The sequence below is a fragment of the Xiphophorus hellerii genome, chromosome 22 (genome assembly GCF_003331165.1).
Source record: "Xiphophorus hellerii strain 12219 chromosome 22, Xiphophorus_hellerii-4.1, whole genome shotgun sequence".
In the NCBI taxonomy this organism is placed as follows: domain Eukaryota; kingdom Metazoa; phylum Chordata; class Actinopteri; order Cyprinodontiformes; family Poeciliidae; genus Xiphophorus; species Xiphophorus hellerii.
Window position 1 is genome coordinate 18,393,328 of NC_045693.1, and position 22,042 is coordinate 18,415,369.

The following is a 22,042-nucleotide window of genomic DNA, read 5'->3' on the forward strand; positions in this document are numbered from 1 at the left end:
AAGTGTGATAAGTATGCTTGTATTGTCAGTCAAGTTAAATGCTGTAGCAGAACAAATCTATTGAAATGTACAGAAACATACATGCAAGTACAGAAACATAGCATGTGATCATATCAAACTAAAGTATGCTTTGGTCAAAGTTCTTACAATAGTGCACTAACATTAATTTAGGCAAGATAAGTGAAACCTATTGTAGTTTAATTTGAGGTGTGATTAGTTTTCAATACATATAATTTTATTATTTGGCTCAGCATTCAGTGAACATACATTTTCCTCATAAAGCCAAATAGCAGCAGCAGCAGTGAACACAAAAGTTAAAAAATCTAGGCTGCATTGGTATGACCTTGTTGTTTCACAACAAGAAGGTACTTGGTTCAGATTCTGGGAGATGTCAAGCATTTTTTTTTTCTCTTATGGCTCTATGCAGCTTGCAAGTTTAAGTGGAGAGAACACTTTTCAAGTTTCATATTGTTTTGCAAGGCTAAAATGACTGAGATTATTCATTGTTTGTTTAAATTTTCATCTTCATTTTATCTTAGTTAATAGAACTGCTTTGTGGCACAAACTGATCAAGATTGCTTGAGATTAGAAGCTCAGGGGAAGGAGTCAGCTCATTATAATGAGCAGTCCCAAGACAGGGATGATGTGTGGAATTGAAAAGTTTATGCCATTTACTCTAGAGGATTTCTCGGAATGATCCGTGCCAGCATATTTTTACTTACTTAGGTTGAATAGAGTAGAATATTCAACTGAACACACAATAAAATACTTTATTGATTGACCACGAGGAACATGAAACTCTAAAATGTATCTAGACTTTGATGAGGCAATCCTTACAAAGGAGAATCCTTTGAACTTAATCATCCTACTGTTGACTGGGCTTTATGTTTATCATCTGCTTAGCTCTGTCCAGCTTCCAGTGGCTTGTGCCTCTTTATACTTGTTTTCATGCTATGTGTAACTGATATGTAATCTAGGTTGCATAATGCTTTGTGTCTGTAAATAAACTTTACTCACTTTATACTTGCGTCAGGTTTCACCACTTTCCCTGTCCCTGCTGAAGAAAAAAAAAAAGAAGCAATCCCACAACACAGTTCTGCCAGCACCATATTTTCTCAGAGTTCACAATGTGTTCAGAGCAGTGCTGGTTTTCACATAGTGTTTTAAATGTAGGGCAGAAAGTTCACTTTATATCTTATCTGACCACAAACCCCACATCCACATGTTTGCTCTTTCCCTTGCATGTGTTACGTCCCGCTACCCTCACCCTGGCTCGTTCTTATTAATTTTTTTTTAATGCTGATTACGGGAGAGCAGGGGCCCCAACAAAGTGTGTAATAATTTACACAAAAAGGAACGAAGTAAAGAAAACAAAACTGGGCACCTGACGGAACACACAGTGTGGCGGGGGCTTACCTTATGTCCGATCAGTAGATCATATTCCTTGACCAGCTGGCATCCATTGGAAAAGGGCGAGCCCTCGCGATCCCTCATTCATCAGCCGCTCCGTTTAATAGGCCTATAGTTTTTTCTCTTTTCCTAAAAACCGCACCTCTGGTGATTTCGTCGGTGGTTGATCTTGGCAGGCGTGTAACTCCCCCGGTGCTAAAATGCTTTAGCGTCCAGCCGGGTTTCCCAAAACAAATCCAAACAAACAAAGACAAACTTCATCCCGGCCAAAACTTCCGACGCTCCCCTCTGGGTGGATCCGTCCCGAGGTGAAGGTACTCTTTTTTTTCGTCCAGAGTCTTCCCGCACCGTATTTTCAATTAATTTGTCTTGTCCAAAACCCCGCTGCTACGGCAGCTTCGTACACGCCACCATCACTCATCCCGCTCAGGTGCGCCACCAGCCCAGCTAAAACACCTGGGCTGGCTGTGCCCCGCCCCCACCAGTGAACCGTCAAAGGTGCCAACAATAAAAACAAAAATAAACAATCAGGAGGCGGAAGAAAAGTGTAAGCATGTAACACATGGCTTAAGATAAACTGCAAACAATAGATTGCATAACCTTCCTTAAAAAGTACATTTCTTGTTACTACACTCCTATTAATTTCATATTTGTGGCGTGGACAATATTAGTTGTCCCGTAAACAGGTTCTTCCACCTGAGCTGTGGATGTCTGCGGTTCCTCCAGAGTAACCATGGGCCTACAGGCAAGTTGTCTGATTATTGCTCTCCATTTCCGGTGCAAGATAAGCTGGTGGGTTTGATGTTGCATTCTTAGTGTCCAATGATAGATTAAGCAATGCTCCACGATATGTTTGAAGATCAGTCATTATTTTAAAATATAACACTGCTTTGAATTGTATCCATCATTTGTATGCTTGTGTTTCTGGACCTTCAAGATATTGTTTGTTCAGTAATGTTATCTAACAAACCTTCTGAGAACAATTGTGTTTATGTTAATTTATTGACTAAGTGAAATTTGAAAGTTGTTTGATTTCCTCTGGAAGACTCTAAGTAAAGGGAGATGAATACAAATGCAAGTTACACATTTCAGATTTCACATTTCTTTCTTCTATTTGTTTAGAAGAAAGAAAGAAAGAAAGAAAGAAAATTAAACCATACATTCTTAACTTTTTAAAGTACGTTCTACTTTGTGTTGGTGACATAATAAATACATTTAAATATAAGTGTAACATGACAATACGTAAAAAAAGTAAGTTGTGGGGTGTAAATACTTTTGCAAGTCACCTTTAAGTCTTTTTTATATATTTTAGAGGTTACGCAGGATATAATGCAATGAGAATACAAAATAATGTAGAACCCGAGATCTAATATAGAGGTGATTGTCTCATATTGGATGTGTTTATTATTCACTGTATCTTGGATATTGAAAATATGTTGACATTCACGTCTGCCAGCTTCACCAACTAACTTTCCAGCTCAGCTTAGAGCTATTTTGGACCAAGCAATACAGCGCACACAAACCCCAAGTTATATTGTATTTTTGGGCTGTCTGAACTGACTGTGAATATGGTTCCAAGGATGCAATAGAGGAGAAAGAAAACCTGGAAGTATTAAGATGATGCTGAAATCCAGGAAAGTTGTAATTCTTGCCATATGTGTTAATTTGGCAGAAATCATCCCAGAGATTTTTGGTTTGAGCAAAAGGTTGTTTTTTTTAATTTTTCACTTCACCACCTGGTGTCTGTAGCCAAGTTTTAAAATGATTGAAATTTGTTTTTCATAAATCAATACTTTGAAACCAAAGTTTCCTGAAGTCATGGACATGTACAGTATTTCAGAGAGAAGTGCCAGGCTTAAGATTTCACTGCACAAGCTTAAACAAAATGTAATTTTCATGTGGTGCCCCAGATAAAAGCCTGGAAGAAGTCATTTCTGAGGAGATGTTTCTTGACTTGAGGTGAAGTCATTTTGGGATGGGAAATTTGCACAAGACTCCAAATAATATGACTATATTCATTATTAAAATTTACTCACTTGGGAATGATGACTGAATTGTTCATTACTAAATTAGATGAGCAAATCTGATTTAATAAGAAGGAAGAGTCCCGGTGGTCAAATGAAGCAGTGAAAGTGGGAAAAGTGAAAGAAGTCTGAACCTGTGGCTGTGGATGCCACAGCTCAGCAGCACCCGAGATCTGAGAGAATTACAAAAATGTTGCTGCAGCAGGTCCAAAGATTTCCAGATTTTCTTTCACGTTAATTAAAACTTAAAGAAGTCCCTCATGTCCACTTAAACTCGATGCGATAATGATCGAAGTCAGGGCACCCTGCTGAATAATTCCCCTCCTTGAAAATGTTGTTTTGTTGTCTCGTTTCTTCTCCTTTTCACTCAAAAGAATGTTAAGAACAGACTCTTAAAACACACCCCCACATGGTTGTTTAAATATTGGAGGTGAACTGGAAAATCATTAGGACACATTTCTTGCAGCGTATTTGTAGGGCATAACAAACCCTCAGTCTTTGACTGAAAAAAATAAAAAATAAATCAAGCAATTTTCTTCACAGTAGAAATAGCAGCTCATATCTTGATTGGCCTCCAGCAGTAGAACCATAACCATGAGACACAACTTGTAGTTATTAATAATAAATGTATCTATTCTTGCTGTCTCCAAAGAAGGGGGTCGTGAAATCCGACTCACTGTGACAAATTGACCAAATAATAATAATAAAAACAAATCGTTATGTGCTTTATCAAAATATAAAATAACCTCTTATAATAGTGTTGGCTGATGTCGCCAAGACAAAATGTTAGAGGGACAGTTTGATTTGTAAATATAATTTTAGATTTGATTACAAAATAAATAAATACATAAAAACTAAGAATCAATATACTCACTTTAACTTATCAAATAAGTTTTTTTTTTTCCTAGAAACTGTTTCTTGAAGGTTTCGTCATCAGTGTGCAATAATCCAGTCCAGGTTTTAGATGTCTCTGTATAATGTGGTCCTCAAGGAGTAACCTAAGGTTATCCTAATGAACACAAACACAACAAAGAAAAGCAAAGAGAAGTTATGCAGGACATTATGTGTTTTTACAGTCTAACAGTTTCTACTCTTGCCAAGTAAATTGGAGTTTCTAAAAATATATATAATGTATATCTAGACATGAAGAATCAGAGCATATTTCATGAAATAGTAATTCCCATTTATGAAAAAGCCACTTTCCTTGCACTCCCGTTGAGCATAGTTTGTGTTTATTGGGATGAAAGGGTGTAAAATTGACTGTTCTATTGTGATATGTTGAGGTATTTAATTTTTGTATTGTATTTAGCATCACTATGTCCTTGTTGTTGTTGTTTTTTTGTGTTAAATTTACTGTTCCAGAGATTGATGTTTAATGGCCTCTGTACAGCCTATGTGCCAAAAGTGGCACTTCTAGGATAAATTAACTAGATAGTACTGTATGTCAAACTACCTCGCATGGTGCCACACCAAACATTTAGCATTCCAAGAGCGAATCTTCATCAGCACAGCAATACTTCAGAGTTGACACTTTGGTTTATGTTATCTCTTTACACCTTGGTGACACTCATTTCTTCATTCTTCCTATAAGTTTGGACTTTTGTATTTCATGTAGTATTACTTTTTTTTGTTTTGTTTTATCTCTTCACCTATGGGGCCTGTTATTAAGATTCATTGCTTCTCTCAGTTCACCACCAGATCATTTTTAATGCCTTCCTAACTATTTTTGCTTTCTTCTGTCCTTGTGTACGTTCAGTAGTCTTTGTCTTACTGTTCTGTCTTCCTATTTGGATTATAGTGTAGTTCTTGGACTGCTTTAGATTTATTTTATTGTAGGTTTATTGATCTCAAATCTCTGTACTTTTTTGCTGCCAGTTTTTGTTCCTCTGTCTCTCATGAATTCTTTTGTGAATATGACTGCTTTATGATTTTTCTAAATTAACAATTCAGAGGGATTTTACTCACAAAACAGCCATGTTTTTGGCATGTAAATAAAGGTTTGTTTTGTTTCTTTTATTGATCTTAGAGACCTAAAAGGCAAAAAAAGATCTTAGCCTGTTATTCAGCTCTGCATCTAGTCTAAGATGCTATGACAGGCGGTTAACTGTAGCTTAGTGCTACAGTGCCATGTGCGCCGGAATCAACAATTTTAGGGTTCCTTTTTCTCTTTTGCCGATTGCCTCATTACACCGGCGCAAACATTACTTTCACTGAATGCAAGCCACGTAAATTCACAGTGAAACACTGATTTTAGTAAAAAACACTGTGTTGTATCATATTTATTTTGGTCAGCTTAACAGACCTAAGACCTTATATTTTAGTCTGAATTAATGGAAAGTAATGAGGAGAAACATGTTTTTCTGTTTTTATATAGTACATGGACATACCTGGTTTCTATGACGCAGTGTATAAGCCTATTTAGATTTTGAAATTAAGCAGGACGACTATGAAAAGCATTTTAATTCTTCACCCCCTCTTCCCCTCCTAAAAGGAATCTAACTAGCAACCTTTCACTGCAGTTTTATTTAATGTTTTTCTTGCTGGCTTTGCTACCACTGAAACCTTTTTTTTTTAATACAATTTGTTAAATAAAAATTCAAATTTTAAAAGTTCGCTTCAGCCAGGGTTCAAACTCAGCAGTAAAGATCTGCCTGTCAAATATGTGATTGGCAGCTGCCACACTGACATTGAGGTGTCATCCTGAGACTAATCACAGTCAGTTTTTCCCAAAATGCCCCCTTGTGGTCCCCAAGACACATATGTAAAAGGTTTCCACAAAGTTAGGCACAGTTTTATTCCTCGCTATATCTTTTTAACATTATTTTTCCTGAGATCCTCCTGTGCCCTGGTGTCTGAGTGATTATAATTGTGTACAGTTGCGGCTGCACCATCATGTTTAACCAACCAGCACAATTTTGGCATCTAACTGTTGGGTGTATCATTCAGTTCTCGATACTCCCATTTCTCAAAAAGACTAAAGTGTTCTTCTAAATTGGGCTGACATACTGCTTCTTGTGGCTCAGCCTAGGAAAGAACGTGGTGTTCTCATGTTTTCCCCCCTTCAAAGCAGGTGTCGTCCATTGCTCTTTTCCTTATTTAATTAGTCAAGGGGCGACACATATGAGAAGAAGAGAAGGTCATATTTGTTGTTTAATATACAGATAGAAACTAAAGGATACACATCAGTACTAACCACTAATGAGGGCATGTTAGCCTTTTCATGCTGGTGTAAAGGCCATGGCAAACTTAAAAACCCTGAACTTTTCACAATAATAAGGCAGCCAGGAGGGTAGAAACCTCCCACACAGCGCATCAGTAATTCACAAAGTGAAAGATTTCATCCTGCAGGAGACCCCTCTTATTTTCAGGAATGTCATTTTTGAGTCATATGAAGTATGAAAGGAGACATTTTTTCAGACATCAATTATTAACCGCAGCTTATATCATAACCTCCTATTTCAAAACAACATGCTCGTGAGATACCACAGGGTATCTGATGTATTTAGTGCTGTCAAAGAAACAAAACAAAACAAAAAAAAAAACTAAAACAGAAAGGTTACGTGCCAGAATTCTGACGAGAGCTCCACAGCCTTTGTAATTTCCCTGACAGGTACGCGATGTGGCAGAGGAACACTGTAGGGTATGTGAGCCTATCTTTGTACTCCTCTATCAGAAGGAGAGAATTTTGCACCACCACTGAATAGGGTTCCTGTGGAAATGAATATTTTATGACATTGCTACCAGGCTATGATTTGTAGCTTATGAGTAGATTTGCATTCTAAACTGCCTGTTGTGCAAAAAAAAGAAGTCATTATAGCCAACTTTAGATATGTCCTAATATACCAAGACGCCAAAAAATGTGTGCAACTGTTTTTTCAATGCTCTTTTTTTGAGTTTAAAGCCACACAGCAGAAATATTTACCCACAGTGTGAACCACAACTCATTTGCTCTCTCTACTTATATTTTCTACAGAGAAGTTTTGCAATGTTATCCAACAAAACTTTCTACAGCAACATATGGTACTGGCAAGTAATATTTCACAAGGGCTAAAGCACAACCTTGTGATGTGTCTTTGAAAACTCTCAAAATCGTCCTGGCTTCTCTCTCATGTTCTACTTTCTGTAGGATTTAGACACTATAACTACAAAAAAAAATAAAAAATAAGATTTTTGTGTTGATTTGCACACATGTTTTGGATCAATAATCTGTTGAAAGACCCACTGATAACCCATTTTCACTTTCACCAGATCGTGATGGTACTTTATGACCCACAGATTCACATATTTGACTTGTGGCTTGAGGTGATTTCCCATTGGTTTCACTACAAACACACTTTAGTGTTGGTTACCAAAAAAAATGAAGTCTGTGCTCACAATACCATAGAAGAGGGTCTAATCCAACTTTTAAACTCACACATTATTTACTACATCAAATTTTTATATAACAATCTCTACAGCACAAATCTTAACAGACAAAGCAAGCATTCCAGACTGGATCTTGAAAACATCCACAGCATAAGAAGCTCGTTCTTGTCCCCCTCACATCTCACCCACCTCATGATTTGAACAACCTCTGTCAAAATCTGAATCCCAGTGACACCACTCCAGGAACCTTCATTTTGTCACCAAGCTCCCATTATTAAAACATTAAAATCTAAGTAGTTACAGAGTCAGCGCGCCTCCATCTCCAAATCTTTGTCCTGACTGTGTGATACAGAGAAGGAACAGGCCTTAGTTTTACCACAATCTACATAAACTCCTTTTGTTCCCTACAGGAAAATATTGTAAGATGCTAACGCAAATAGGCAACAGGAATTTAACAAATACAACCCCAATTCCAAGGAAGATGGGATTTTGTGTAAAACATAAATAAAGAGAATGTGATTATTTACAAATCTTCTTCAACATATATTCAAACGAATATATGGTTCATATATAGTTCAAACTAAGAGCTTTTTTGCGGTTTTGTAAATATTCACTCATTTGAAATTTGATACCAAAAGACTGAGAATTTTAAGGGCTTCTCAAAAAAACCCAAAAACAACCCTTGTTTGGAATATTTGAAACAAGTTCATTGGAAACAAGTGAGTGTCATGGTTGGATATAATGGGAGCATCCACCAAAAACCTCAGTTGTTCACAAGCAAAGATGGGCCGAGATTTACCACTTGGTGAACAACTGCGTGGGCAAACAGTTCAGCAGTTTAGGAATATTTTTACCATATGTACACTTGCAAGAAATTTAGGGATTTCATCAGTTACAGTGCATAATATCATTAAACGATTCGAAGAATCTGCAACAGCTATTACCACCTGGGCTCTTGCTAGAGCAAATCAACCCAGTTCTAAAGTCCTTACACCAGTCTCTGTGGCTCAGAGAATCCATCCATCTGTCCATTTTCTAACACCCTTGTCCCAAGTGGGGTCGGGAGGTGCTTGTGGCTATCTCATATAAAGAAATAGAAAGTCCTAAAACTTAAAGGTCCCTAACTCTGTGACTCCAGAAAACTATTTTTTTTGGATGTAGAGCTCTTTCCTTAACTCATCAAAAATGTAAAGTATGAATTTGATGCTATGTTGAATTATAAAAGTTTGTCATGGGTACTAAGTGATTCTAGAGCGACCATAACTATTTCTCAACATGAATTATTTTCCCAGACTGACTAAATGGCATCTTATTAAATGTCGAATGCTTTTAAACTGTTCAGTTTGAAATTGGGCTAATGCAAGAAAAAAAAAGTTATTTGTGAAAGACTATTCACACATCTTTGGGAGAGATGCCTCTAAATTTGTCTGGCTGAAAAAATAAATATTTAAACTTAATGTTACAATGAGAAAAATTATCTCAGTATTTGGCAGAGTCCTATTAGTGGCTATTCAGCTGAAAGGTCCTGCTTTACTTAGAGTACTGTTGTGGAACAAAGGCATTAGCGAAGAAATGAATAATGTAGAGTTATATCACAGTAAGAAGTCTGGACTCTGGTCCCGTAGGGGAGCTTCATCGTCCTCTGCAGCCTCTTAAACTCATATTACTGAGTCCTTTTTAGCCAACCCACTGGGAAGCAAAACTTCAAGCTTGCACAGTTAAAACAGATAATTCATCGCAGTCCTTGTGCAGTCAAGTGTGAATGTGATGTTTGTATATCACTGCACTGTATACCTATGCTTTGGGTGAAGCTTATTTTATATGTTTGGCAGAGGCTGTCCCAGATTTACAAAGTGCTTTGTCACAGAATCGCACGCTCAGAACTCCAGAAAAACAAAAATAGCCAGGTTGCTTCTGCATTCCCAAACACACTCCGTCTTTATCTAAAGAACTTGTCACTCTCCACCTGGTGACACAAACAAACTTGGAACCAGCTCAGGTAGTTGATACTGATTTGCATTTTGTATCAGGTTCCTTGGTTTGCTGCCAACACAAGTATAAAAACCTCTGCCCACCAGATATGGAGGACCCTGATTGAAACTGTGGCCAGAGTGGATACACAGTGTGTGTGGGTGTGTGGGCCCACTATACAGCGAGCTCATTAGCTGGAGAGACCTGTGTGCATTGTTCCAAGTCTGCAGAGTCAGCGAGGGAGCCACTCATCACTCCGCTGAATCCAAACTCTTGCACATCTGGTCTGGCAGCTTCAGGGTGACCTGTGTTCATCCACGCCAACACACCCACACACACATATGCACCATGTAAATGTTGACCAAAGTAGCAAACATAAACATTCACCAGAGCACAGAGAGTACCAAGATGCCTGAATGCACATAATCTCCTGGCTGATCATGCATGCATTGTGCGAACAGAGCTCTGAGGATGAACAACAGGGAAATGCAAAATATTGCACACACTCCGTCACACTCGCACACAAACGCCGACTCACACAAGTCCAGCAATGATTTACTGGGCATTTTACACCCTGCTCAGGTGGCCACTTCCAGCGCTGACCCTGTCCTGCAGCCTGGGGACATCAGTACTTCTCTTTGCAGCACGGCCCACAGACTCCCTCAGCACAGAAGGAGACTGAGTTGTCTGTCTCTCCTTGTAGAAGTTTTAATCTGGTGCTGTAGGATTTTAAAATGTACCTATTTGTTTAAGTGTGAGTGCTTTCACTATTCACCCACGTTCAATGTGACAATCAGTTGATTCATGCTGCAGATTGCAGAAAATGTTGGTGCCTTAAATGTAAATACCTTGAAAAATCAAGAGTAGCTTCCAGGTGACTCTTATAAACAGCTTGTGAATACAAATCAAATGAAACAAATCTGCTGTGCTTAAAGGAGACATGCCACTATTCAGATCAGATTTCTTTACTGTGCATTCTTTTGAATCTCTGCATCATACTATATCGTTTATGAAAAAACAACACTGAGCTCTGAGAGGAAGAAGAAGTTGATAAAGAAAAAATAGCAATAGGCCACATATCGATTCCTAAATCAGTAAAAAAAGAAATATACTCACAGGGCCGTCAGTTGCCATATCAATAAATAAAGTTAATCTGAAGAGTCCATTGATATGGTTTTCAGATAATGACAGAGGCAGAGCTGTCATTTAAGATAAAAAACATGAAGATCAATACTTTTGAGTCTTTTTCTTGTTTCTTAAGCATTGGTGAGAAGTTATTGTGGATTCCTTGCTGCAGACCCTGGAGGCTCAATGAGATCGCCATCATTATTCAGAGGTATTGTGAGAAAATATCAATATTATCTACTCATTTCCAGCTTCTGTCATACACAAAATTGCATCAGTTATCGGTGCAACATCCAATTATGTGGCATATCATTGACTCCTACACACTGTTTCTTTTGTTTTAGTCTTTTTTTTTAGAGAAAGGCCAAATATGAATAAATAAATGTGGCAGGTGAATCCTGAAATAAAATCATCTTGCTGTCTTCTGGGCCTGTAGGCATAGTTTGACACTTTTAAAAAGAGGTTTTGCAAAAAGGTTCAGTTTCTTTCCTGCAGTAAATGATTTTTTAATAGTCTCTTAATTTTGAATTCTGATTTGCTGATTCCACAGACTGAAGCTCTCGAGCTAGTCTGGGAGGGATTAAAATCAAAGCAGATTTTTACTAAACTACAAATCAAAAATGTCAAAACGGTTGTTGTGAATGCAAGTTAATGGACTTCAAAGCTGTTGTCATGCTTACATTGAATGGTTATTTACAGAGAAACTCCATGATTATTCACACAGAAAATGGAAGTTGGCAGCACTGCACCACTAATGATCTTTCCATGTGAAACATGTACAGAGAAGGAAACATTAAAAGCATTTCCAGATAAAGTAACTGTTAGATGAAAAAAAAGTAACACAGTGAATAGAATACTGCCTGCATACATTGCCATAAGTGTTTTTATTTTTGCCTACTGGATATGGTTTACATGTTCCACTCTCAGTAGGCAACAAGGGAGAGCCTCTGTAAATCACTGTCAAATGCAAACATGATTATGGTTCAAAGATGTACTGTATATAATAGTGTTTACATGAACTGCAATGACAGTTTGGAGACTATAAGTAAGTAAATAAATAAAGGTATAATGGAAAGCAACTTGATAATTAATTTGGTGTTAAAAGACGAGCTTGTTTTCTGGTGACAAAGTGCCACAAAGTAAAAATCGGATTTTTTTTTTTAACCCCTCCAGGGGGTCTTTTTTTTTGTGGGCTCTAGTGTCCCTTATGTGATAGTAGGGGACTATCAGGAAACAGGGAAGGAGAGGGGGGAAGACATGCGGCAAATGTCGTCGGGTCCGGGAGTCGAACCCACGACGGCCGCATTGAGGACTCAAGGCCTCCAAATACGGGTCGCGCTAACCCCTACACCACCACGGCACGCCCCAAAATCTGATTTTTACTTATGTGTTGAATGTCTGTTTTATAATATATTTATCACCAATGAAAAAGAAAATATTTTATTTTTCTGCAAAATTCACCAACTGCACAATGCCTATTAAGTAGTAAGTAGTGTAAGATAAGTAGTATTTCAAAAGAGCAGAAGAAATCGTATGTTTTATGAACAATAACAATATTTGTTAACTGGTTGCTAAGAGACAAGCGTGTTTTCTGATAACGAAGCACCACGAAGTAAACATTTGATCCTAACTTTTGCAAAATTTACCAACTGTAAATGTCATGTGTCTGTGCAGATAAGCAGTATTTCAAAAGAGCTTATGCTTTCTAAACAATAACATTACATGTTAAGTAAGTAACTATTTAACACGTAATACTTATTTAACATAGTGGCTAAATAGCCACTGTGGATGTAAAACAGATTGTAGTTACCAATTAGCATGGTATTATTTAAACTATAACCAAATACAGATGTGACATTAGGCTGCAGCTTCAAAACAAATCAAAAAAAGATCTAATTAAATGTATTTTAATTTCAGAGAAATGACAACAAGTAAGATTTATGTATTCCTACCTATCACTTGAGGCGTCAATGAAATGTTCATGCACAGGCACACAAAGTTTAGCACGCCAAGTCTGTTAGAGTCAAAGATAAAGAAATATGCAATAAAATACAGTTTATGAAAAAAACTGCTATGCTCACTCGGATGATTCTCTCCGAGTGAGCTGCTTGAGTTGATGAAGACTTAAGTAACAATGCTAAAAAATAATTTTATTTTCAAGGGAGACTTGAGATACCTCTAATTAAATTGTTCATTACAGGCATACATTATCCAATTCAAAATGAATACATAGACTAATTATTTTAGCAGATATGTATGCCAGTGTTTAAAATCGTATAAAGGATGATATGAAGATATATGGTATTGATGTATGTGACACATCTGCTTAATTGACTGTAACTTAGACCTGATTATCTGTGCACGGTTGCAGAGGTTGCTGGTGCCAATCTCCAGCAGTTCTTGGTCAATGCATAAGGTCTTCATGTACTCATACAGAGAGCAATCATTAACAATTTGTTGACATGGAGAAAAGGTTTATGTCTTCTCTCAAAACTTTCACTAAAGCGTGAGGGGGGGAAACACCAATAGAGCTTAAACCACAGTTTTATTAATGCATCAGTAATTTATTTAGTTGTGAATTAAATAAATTGACAGATGATTCTATCCTTCTCAGAGAGAATCATCCGAGTGCTTTTGTGTTTTAACACCAACCTGATTGGTTCAGTTAACAAGATACTTTGCACTGTTTGCCCACTTAGCATGCCTCATTTGAGCAGGCATGAGAGTTGTTAATCAGCAGCCTCATTGGACATGCCCCCCAGCTTCTTAATCATGTTTGGCTAGATAGGTGATGATGCTAATTTTTTCCACCTTGATAAACTCACAGCGCAATAAATATATCTGTGTGTACGTTACATGAATTAAAAAGAACTGTTGTATGTACTGTATATACTAATATCAAATCTTACTGAAGGTTACAAAATTACTCCTGTTTACATTTAATGTAGGTGTAAAACTGTACATAATAACAAACCCGCACACCTACATTTTCATCTTCCATATACAGTAGATGATCAAACTCAAATATGATTAGACTCATACAGGGAAATTTGCCAAACCATTTGCCGAACTAAATGTATCTAAACTTGAGTTTACACACATTGAGTTTGATCAACACTGATTGCATAGAAAAAGTACCATATGATGAAAGTGTGTTGTGATGGTGCACAAGAAAAAAAGGAGGGAAAAAAGCAACTTTCTATATTCATTGTACACAAATTAGCCAAAGATGTCTCAGTAGTTAGAATTCAACCTGTCTGTTGCAAAAATATATTGTCTTTAAGTATATTTTAAAGGCTGTGTTAAAATTATGTTGTATTTAAGAACCCGGTACTTAAGACTGTGGGATATGCGCAGGCCAAATTAACACAATGAAATCACATAAGTGTTTCATTTTTTTCTCTAGTATAAATTGTTATTTGTGAGTAGTACAAATTTCTCCTATTGACTAGATTTGATGGCCATGTGGGTGCATGCAATAACTGCAATCTGCTTTGTGAGTGTCAGAAACCAAGCAAACAGCAGGTGCATACAATATTTCACTACTTCATTCGTTTCCCCTAATGTCTTATTTTCATCTTCAACATGAGATGGACAGCATTGGTTTTTTTTTTACTGAGCACTTAATCTTTTGTCTTACTGTCCACTGTCTCGTAGCTCTTACTTTACAAAACTAAACTATGAAATAGCAAACTAAGAGATTTGGTGAATATGAATGAAGCTCTTCCTTAATAACTTCATCACTGTGATTTTAAAAATAATACACATTTTAAGTAGAAAATCTGTCTCAAACAAATGTTCACCCATAAAAGAAACAGCTGGCCCATATTTTATTTTGTCTAGATGCATAGAGTTGCTGTGTTGTTAGCAAAATGACGAGCTTATTTTTTAGAGAATAGACTACGGTATACAGGAAGTTTGTTGGCAGTGTGAAAAAAAATTTGCTCTTCATTCACACTTTGTTCGCTATACTGTCAGATGATAATAATAAATGAAGTCACCACATTTCCAACCATTCTTTCATCTTCCTGCTTTTGAAAAATCTGTGCAGGTCTCCCACCAGACAACAATGGGAAGTCGTAATTTGCAATTGGTGCATATTATCTAGCGGCAGACAGCAATTTCCCAGGTGAGTGTAAGCAGCTTGGATGGAAGTACTGCTGGGATTAGACCAGCTTTCATCCCAAACCTGCCCAATCAATCATCACAATGTTTCATAAACTTTTTTTCTGGATTATTATCAGGGATATTATGATCTTTGTTAGATTCTCACAGTGACTTCAGATGAGCTTGAACAACTGTAAGAATGTACTCCCAGAGTGTGACAACACCTCTTCAGAAAGCTGCTAATTGGAAAGATTCATCCTATTCTCAGCAACCGATGAAGAAGGAAAAATAAGAAGAAGAAAAGAGGAGTGTGAGACTCCAATGTCCCAGGCTCGACTGTCACAGCACACCATCCTGCTTGTCCCACGAGATTTGCCTCAGTGAAATGCACACACAAAGACTTGCAGCATCCTCATTTTAGTTGTAAGAGATGTGAGGGAAAAAAATAAAAAGAGTTGTCAAGGCAAAAAAGAATGTAGTCGCAAATCCTGTGTGGCCCTACATTAATGTGTTTGAGGCGTCACATTGTGACGATAATCAACCTTCTATTTATGGAAGTTTCTGTATTGGGTGTTGGGGCGAGAGTGGAAACTCTGTTACTTGATTTACCTGCATGACATCATCATTATTCAGCTCCATGTCTTTGTTGTAAAAGTGTGTAAGAAACACCACAAATTAGGTGCAAACATCTAACATTGGAGACTCGGTGTTCAGCAGCAGCTCACAACATTACTGATGTGACAGTATTGAAAATAATGCTAGAATCCCAGCTATGGATTCTGGGGGAAAGTTCCTGGTAATAAGGAATTTCATTGTATAAATATTAAATCTGATCTGGCTTGGTGCTTCTGTTTTCAGCTGTGACTCCTTTCGAGATAGAGACCTTAAAAGAGTTGTTGCTGCCATTAACTTTGTATTCCTGTTATTTTCCATTGATAGACCGTGACCAGCGAAGTGATTTGAAGTAATTATGGCAAAAGAAGCGTATTGGGGGAGCTGGGTGACTCTTTTGGTGGAGTGTGTGCACTGTGTGCAGTGACTACCACTATTTGCAGCTTGTCTCCCCCCTTTCTACTTATCCACCCTGCTTTATTGTCAATAAAACCCACTAGTGCCAAAAATTTATTTTAAAAAGAAAGCTCTTTAAGGTGAAGGGAGTGTGTTATTAATTAAATTCATTTAATTAATGTAATTAATGTAATTTAGTTGGTAAAAACTCTTTGTATCAGAAATGTGACATCTTTCTTCTTTGCTGAGTAAGTTGTCTATGGAAGGTTTCAGAATGAAATAGTTAACAATGCATGGGGTGCAACTAAGGACAGCCAGGCAGGCACTGGAGAACTGAGAGCCTTATCATAAGCCTTATGAATAAAGCTTGCGAAGGTCCACTACATGCTGCCCCACCATCCACTAAGTAACGTTCCCATTTTTCAGACATCCACTGAATGTTCTCAGATTTTCAATGCAAAATAAAATAATTAAAGACAACATGTCTGAACTATCCACTCTAAGGGGAGCTGAAACTTTTATGAGCGCCATCCACTATTTTGAAGTCTAACTTTGGGAGCCGAGCCTTCTCTTGGCATACTTTTCAGACTCCATAAATAAAACATAACATTCACATGGGTGTGCTTAAGCAACAAAAAGAAATGCTGTCTGGGTTGTTCTACATGGAGATCCTTTTTGAAGAGGAAAGAAAAAAATAGTCCTACAAAACAAAAATAATTGTCTCTTTCACAGCACTTTGCTCAACTCCTGATCAAAGCCTTTGTCATTGTCATGTTTCGATGTACAAAAGGAAGTCCTTACCCCAAATTTCTTTTGTTTGAGGCTTTAAGATGTTTGCAAAACAGCAGTTTAAGTAGATCATAAAAAAATTAGCTTGTCGGATTCCAGGTGGCTTTAATAGAACCCTTTAAAGATGAATAAGACATGAATTGAGCTCATAAAGATTTAAGTGTACAGCTGTCACACTGTCAACAAGAGTAACATGATACAAATTCAATGCCTTCAGTTAGCTATGCAAGGGTGGCATCAACAACCCTGTAACACATCACATCCTCATGCAATAGCAGCTGGTCCATTCAATGAAATATTAAATGAAACAAACAGGGAATCAGGCCTTCTGACTCTGCTTGTAAGCGAAGATGATGGATTTATTTATGCTAACGAAGGAAGATAAAACTTTTGTTTCTTTCAAGTTCCTCCAAACACATTTTATCCATACAAGACACCGCAAAACAACTCAACGAGTCTTCAGAAGCGTGAACCGTATTTTTGCCTCGAAAGACATATAAGATCTTCCACTGTTAAAGTGCCTTGTGCAAAACCAGTTGAAAACCATAAGCAGCCCATGCTTGGAAACATCATCCTACATCATCCTTTTTTCCTTATTTCTGACTTAAAAGGGTCAGATAATGCGCTCTGTCTAGTATTTAGCATCATTACAGTTGCTTGCTTATTTGCTTTGCAGCATGATATCCACAATCCTGTTGGGTATGCTGCAAAGATACATTTTTATCCAATGATAAATCTATCTTGGGTAGTGTGACGCAAAGCATTGAAAAAAATTCAGTCACTCATTGTTATTCTGTTTGTCTTTTTACTCTCTCTAGGAAACTGCTCTCCTCTCCTTTTGAGTTTATTTTAAAGTGTGTTGTTTTTCCCCACTAGCTTTTAAGGCTAACAGCCCTAACTTGTAATCAACTGCATAGCTTCTTCACTACCATCCTAATAAATATCTGAACTGCTAGTTTGCCAGAGCCGGCTTAACTGCTTTAATTTTCTATGTTATGGTATAGTTCCGAACCGCAGTCATGTTAGCAACACTAGTTTGTGTGTTTCAACCCAGCATTTTATGGTACGTAGGAGTGTTTACAACTTTCACAGTGCAGCTGATGTAAAACCCAGAGTTGAACAGCAACAGAGATGTAAGGATGACTGCTGTTCATTACTGAAATGTAATCTGGCCCCAGAGCCAAGACTTGGGGAATTGAAATAAAATTTGGGAAAATGTTTGAATTCCTAAACAAAATTTTCCCACAGTGCCCATACTCCTAATCAGTGACATTTTTTACAGTATTAAAAAAAACTTATTTACCTTTCCCTCACTAGAAAAGGGTACACAAAATCAATTGAAGCTCTGATTGTATCACTTTAAAAATGACTTCACTATTACACCCTATTCCATGAATTTCACTCCTGACTTTATTGGTTGCTTGATATTTAGCTTGAAACTCTTAGCAGATTACCAAGGAAATATTTAAGATTTTACAGAACAGGAACATTTTGTGCTTAGGTTTGCTAAAGCATCTAATTATGTATGTTGCAATAGGATAGACATTACCTTAGCATTAATTGGCCTATTGAATTTCCAGTCAGTTGTGTTTGAGCAGTGAGAAAGTGATAGAGGCATGGATAATCACGTTTTTATCCCAAATTCCCAAATAACCAATCTGGCATCCTGACCAATTATGTACTGTGATTGGTTAAACCATTCGGTGATGACAAATGATATGGGACGACTGTTGCTGTCATCAGTTCAACAGCAGAACCTGACTTTATTAGTGACTTTCATTTATCAGTCAAGCACTGAATTTCCATTCAGTGCTGGAAATTGCTTAAAAACTAATTCAGTTTCTAGTTTGCACCAAATTGTTTGGACTACAGGAATTATTTAGTGATCACATCCTAAAAGCAAGACAGAAACTCAATTGCTGAATCAAAATGCTCCTACTTGACTGTTCTCTTGTCTTGCTATGAAAACCTGCTTTACTTGTAGTCCTTACTTTGTACATCTTCCTTCTGCATCTGTCCTTTACTGGAAGACGTGGGCTGTGGATAGAAATCTACTTAGTGACCCACAATTAATTCTACATATTTTAAAGAAGGTGAAGACATCAAGGATTTGTCTTAGACACTTTACATTTAATAAGTGTCGCCTTGAACCCCCAGATATAGCTCTGTCTATACCAGAGAATATTCTCCTTTTGGTATTTTATTGGAGAATAGTTTTCCTCCGTCTTCTGAAACTGTCACAGCAGTTCCCATATGTGGTTCCCTCAGAGCAGCACAGAGGGGTCCTGCCTTGTTAAAAATAAATGCATCAGGCGATCAATGGTTACAACAATAGAATATATTTAGAGGGGACCTGGCTGTGACATCAGCGACGTCGAGCTGGCGATGATATGCTGAACTCATTTAAATGATTTAAGTTGGTCTTCAAAGAACTACAATTCAAATCCCGGGACAGCAGGCTGCTATAAATCGGAGCCGAGAATCTGAAGTCATGACCCTAGGTCTTTTTTCAACAAAGCTCCTCTTTAATGATGACAGGAACAAGAAATGGTATCTGCAATGGTGTCCAAACGTTGTTCAGTAATGAAAGTTAAATTTTTATAAGCTTATCTGTCTAAAATATGAACGGCGAAACTGTGTCAAAAATAAATAAAACGCAGAAGGGTTAGGATTTCCAAGTACGCTGTGTCTGCATGTTGTACTTTTTAAAAATGTTTACAAAACCTGAACTTTTACTTTTATTTTAATCAAAGGACTACATTAACTAGTTATTTTCCACTCCTGGTAACAACAACTAGGCCAACAACATAAAATTGTGAGGACAGGAAAAACTAAGCAGGAAAATAAAATTGCAGTTGTAACACCCACTGAACAACAAAGAAATGAGCAACCAGTTAAGCAATGTTGGAACTAGCAATATTACTTATTGTTTTGCTCTGTTTTCGGCTTGCAAGCATAGCTGCACCTCTGTCTCTGTCATGTTTTTCCTCCCCTTTTCCCTTTTTCCAATTTCGGACATCAGATAATAACAAAACTTCCCCTCTTCATCCCTACAGAGCAGAACTGTGACTGTCGGCAGCAGTGAGGGCAAGTGGAGCGGGACAATTGGGGTGCAGGAACGAACCAGTAGAGGGCGGACTGAAATGTTGCTATATGTCCACTTAATGTTCCCTACTTTCAAGAAGTTGTTAAAGATGCACAAAGCAAATTCTTTATTCTGGCATTTAGGAGTTAGAAATAGTTTTGTTAATCCCAACTAATATAAAATAAGTGTTTTGTCTGATGTCAGACAGCAAGAAAAAAAGTGTATGTACTGTATCTTTCTGTGCAGTACAGTGTAAGTGGTCCAACTGGATTAACAGGCTTTCGGGCAAAACATTAAAGCATAACTCCTCAAGGTCATGAAAACAATTAGATTTTTCAGATTCAGGGAGGCCATCAGGATAATAGGCTGTTATGAATAGATCTAAAAGGCCAAGCAAGGACATTTTTAATTGGCATTGGGGATACAGTTAAATGTGGTGAAAGATCAACTATGATGTTATCTGAAGTAAGCAGTTCAGATTCCACAATGTATATTTTGCATATTCTTTGACACCTTATATTTATTTGCCTAAATCAAAGATAGGATGTTGGAAATAAATACAATTACAAAGTCAAAATAAGGTTTAATTTTCATGTTATAAAGTTAGTGAAGGCTAACTGACATTTAGACAAAATACAGAGGAAAGTTAAACATATAAATGGCAACATAAAACATTTAAACAACCAAAATCAATGTAAAAGTTATTAAAGTTGCACTTTTTAATGCCAACTTTAATAAAGCATGAATGCATTTCATTATTATAGATGTTTTTTAAAAAAGAGAAAAAACGGAAGCTCTCAGTGCATTAGGAAAACTTAAATCAAATGAATGTTTTATAACAGACCTTTAGGAGGATTTTTTTTTTCTATATCTAAGAAATCTGGATCATCAAGTGTTTGATTCCATTTCCCACAAAGCTTCTCAACAATACATGAACCACGTTAAAGTCACAAAAGTCAAAGACAATGTTAGAGAAAAAAAATACTTTTAGAAATGCTTTCTGTGCTGCCTACACAGAAAAAGAAATACTCCGTTTTATTCTAATGGTTTATAATTAAACAAATTGATGGTGTTTACAGAAGATAAAATCTAATTTATCCCTTATTTATTGTGGTGTTGGTTGATTTGGGGAAGACCAGGTGGTCACTCCTACTAATTCCAGTTAAGGCACATTTTGAACAGGTTCCCAGTCCATTATGCAATGGCGAACTTTTATACTTATAAGAGTTTATAAGCAGTTAACCTACCATGCATCTATGTGGTCTTTGGAGTTCTCTAGAAACCCACGCAGGCTAAAAGAGAACATGCAAATGCCATACGTAAAGGCCTCGGGCAAGGTTTGAACTATAAACCTCCTGCTCTGTAGTGACAGTGCTAACCGGTGCAATAAGCCACCCACATAAAATACACCATACACCATAAATGTATTTTAGCTCTTACTTTTTTTTCCCTTACAAAAGTAGAGGGCAAAAAAAAATCAAATATGTAAGACAAAAATAAGCCCTAGGTCTTGTTGTTGAATGGGCGAATAATAAACAAAATAAACTGTGTTCCTAAAGATTTTTTCTCAGTTGGACTTCTTAAAGTGGCCTAATGAGGGAAAAATAATCCCCTTTCCCTTCTTTAGTGTTGAATTATTTTCCTTAAAAGGCCTTTAAACTAGGGATATTTTATACAACAAAGTAATGTTGCTGAACAGCCTCCATTAATATGTTTGACAAATCTATTCCCTGTGTTGTTGTTTTTTTTGTGGTTTTTTTAAACACACTCTTTGTATGTTCTGAAAAATATCCCACAATAATACTGTGCTTCAGGAAAAATAACCTCATGACCATTTTTTATGAGCTATGGACAAAAAGCAATTCCTTTATGCAAGCAGCTGCTTTGTGAATAATGAAAACCTCTATCATTCTGGTGCTTTATAGTTTCACTTTTGGGTTAACTAGTCTTTCAGCTTAAGAGACGAAAAATCATTAAACGCATTTTTCCCCCATTTCCACTTGAGTGTGCTGCCAGAGAGAGAATTGTATCTGGGAATTTAAGCTGTCAGCTCCAGCCAAAGCTAAGTGAAGTTTGAGCTCAGGAGACTGTGGTTTGCTGCATTCTGCATTCATGGTCTGATTCTCTTCCCTAAAAGTTTGGGACTCTCCATTTACTT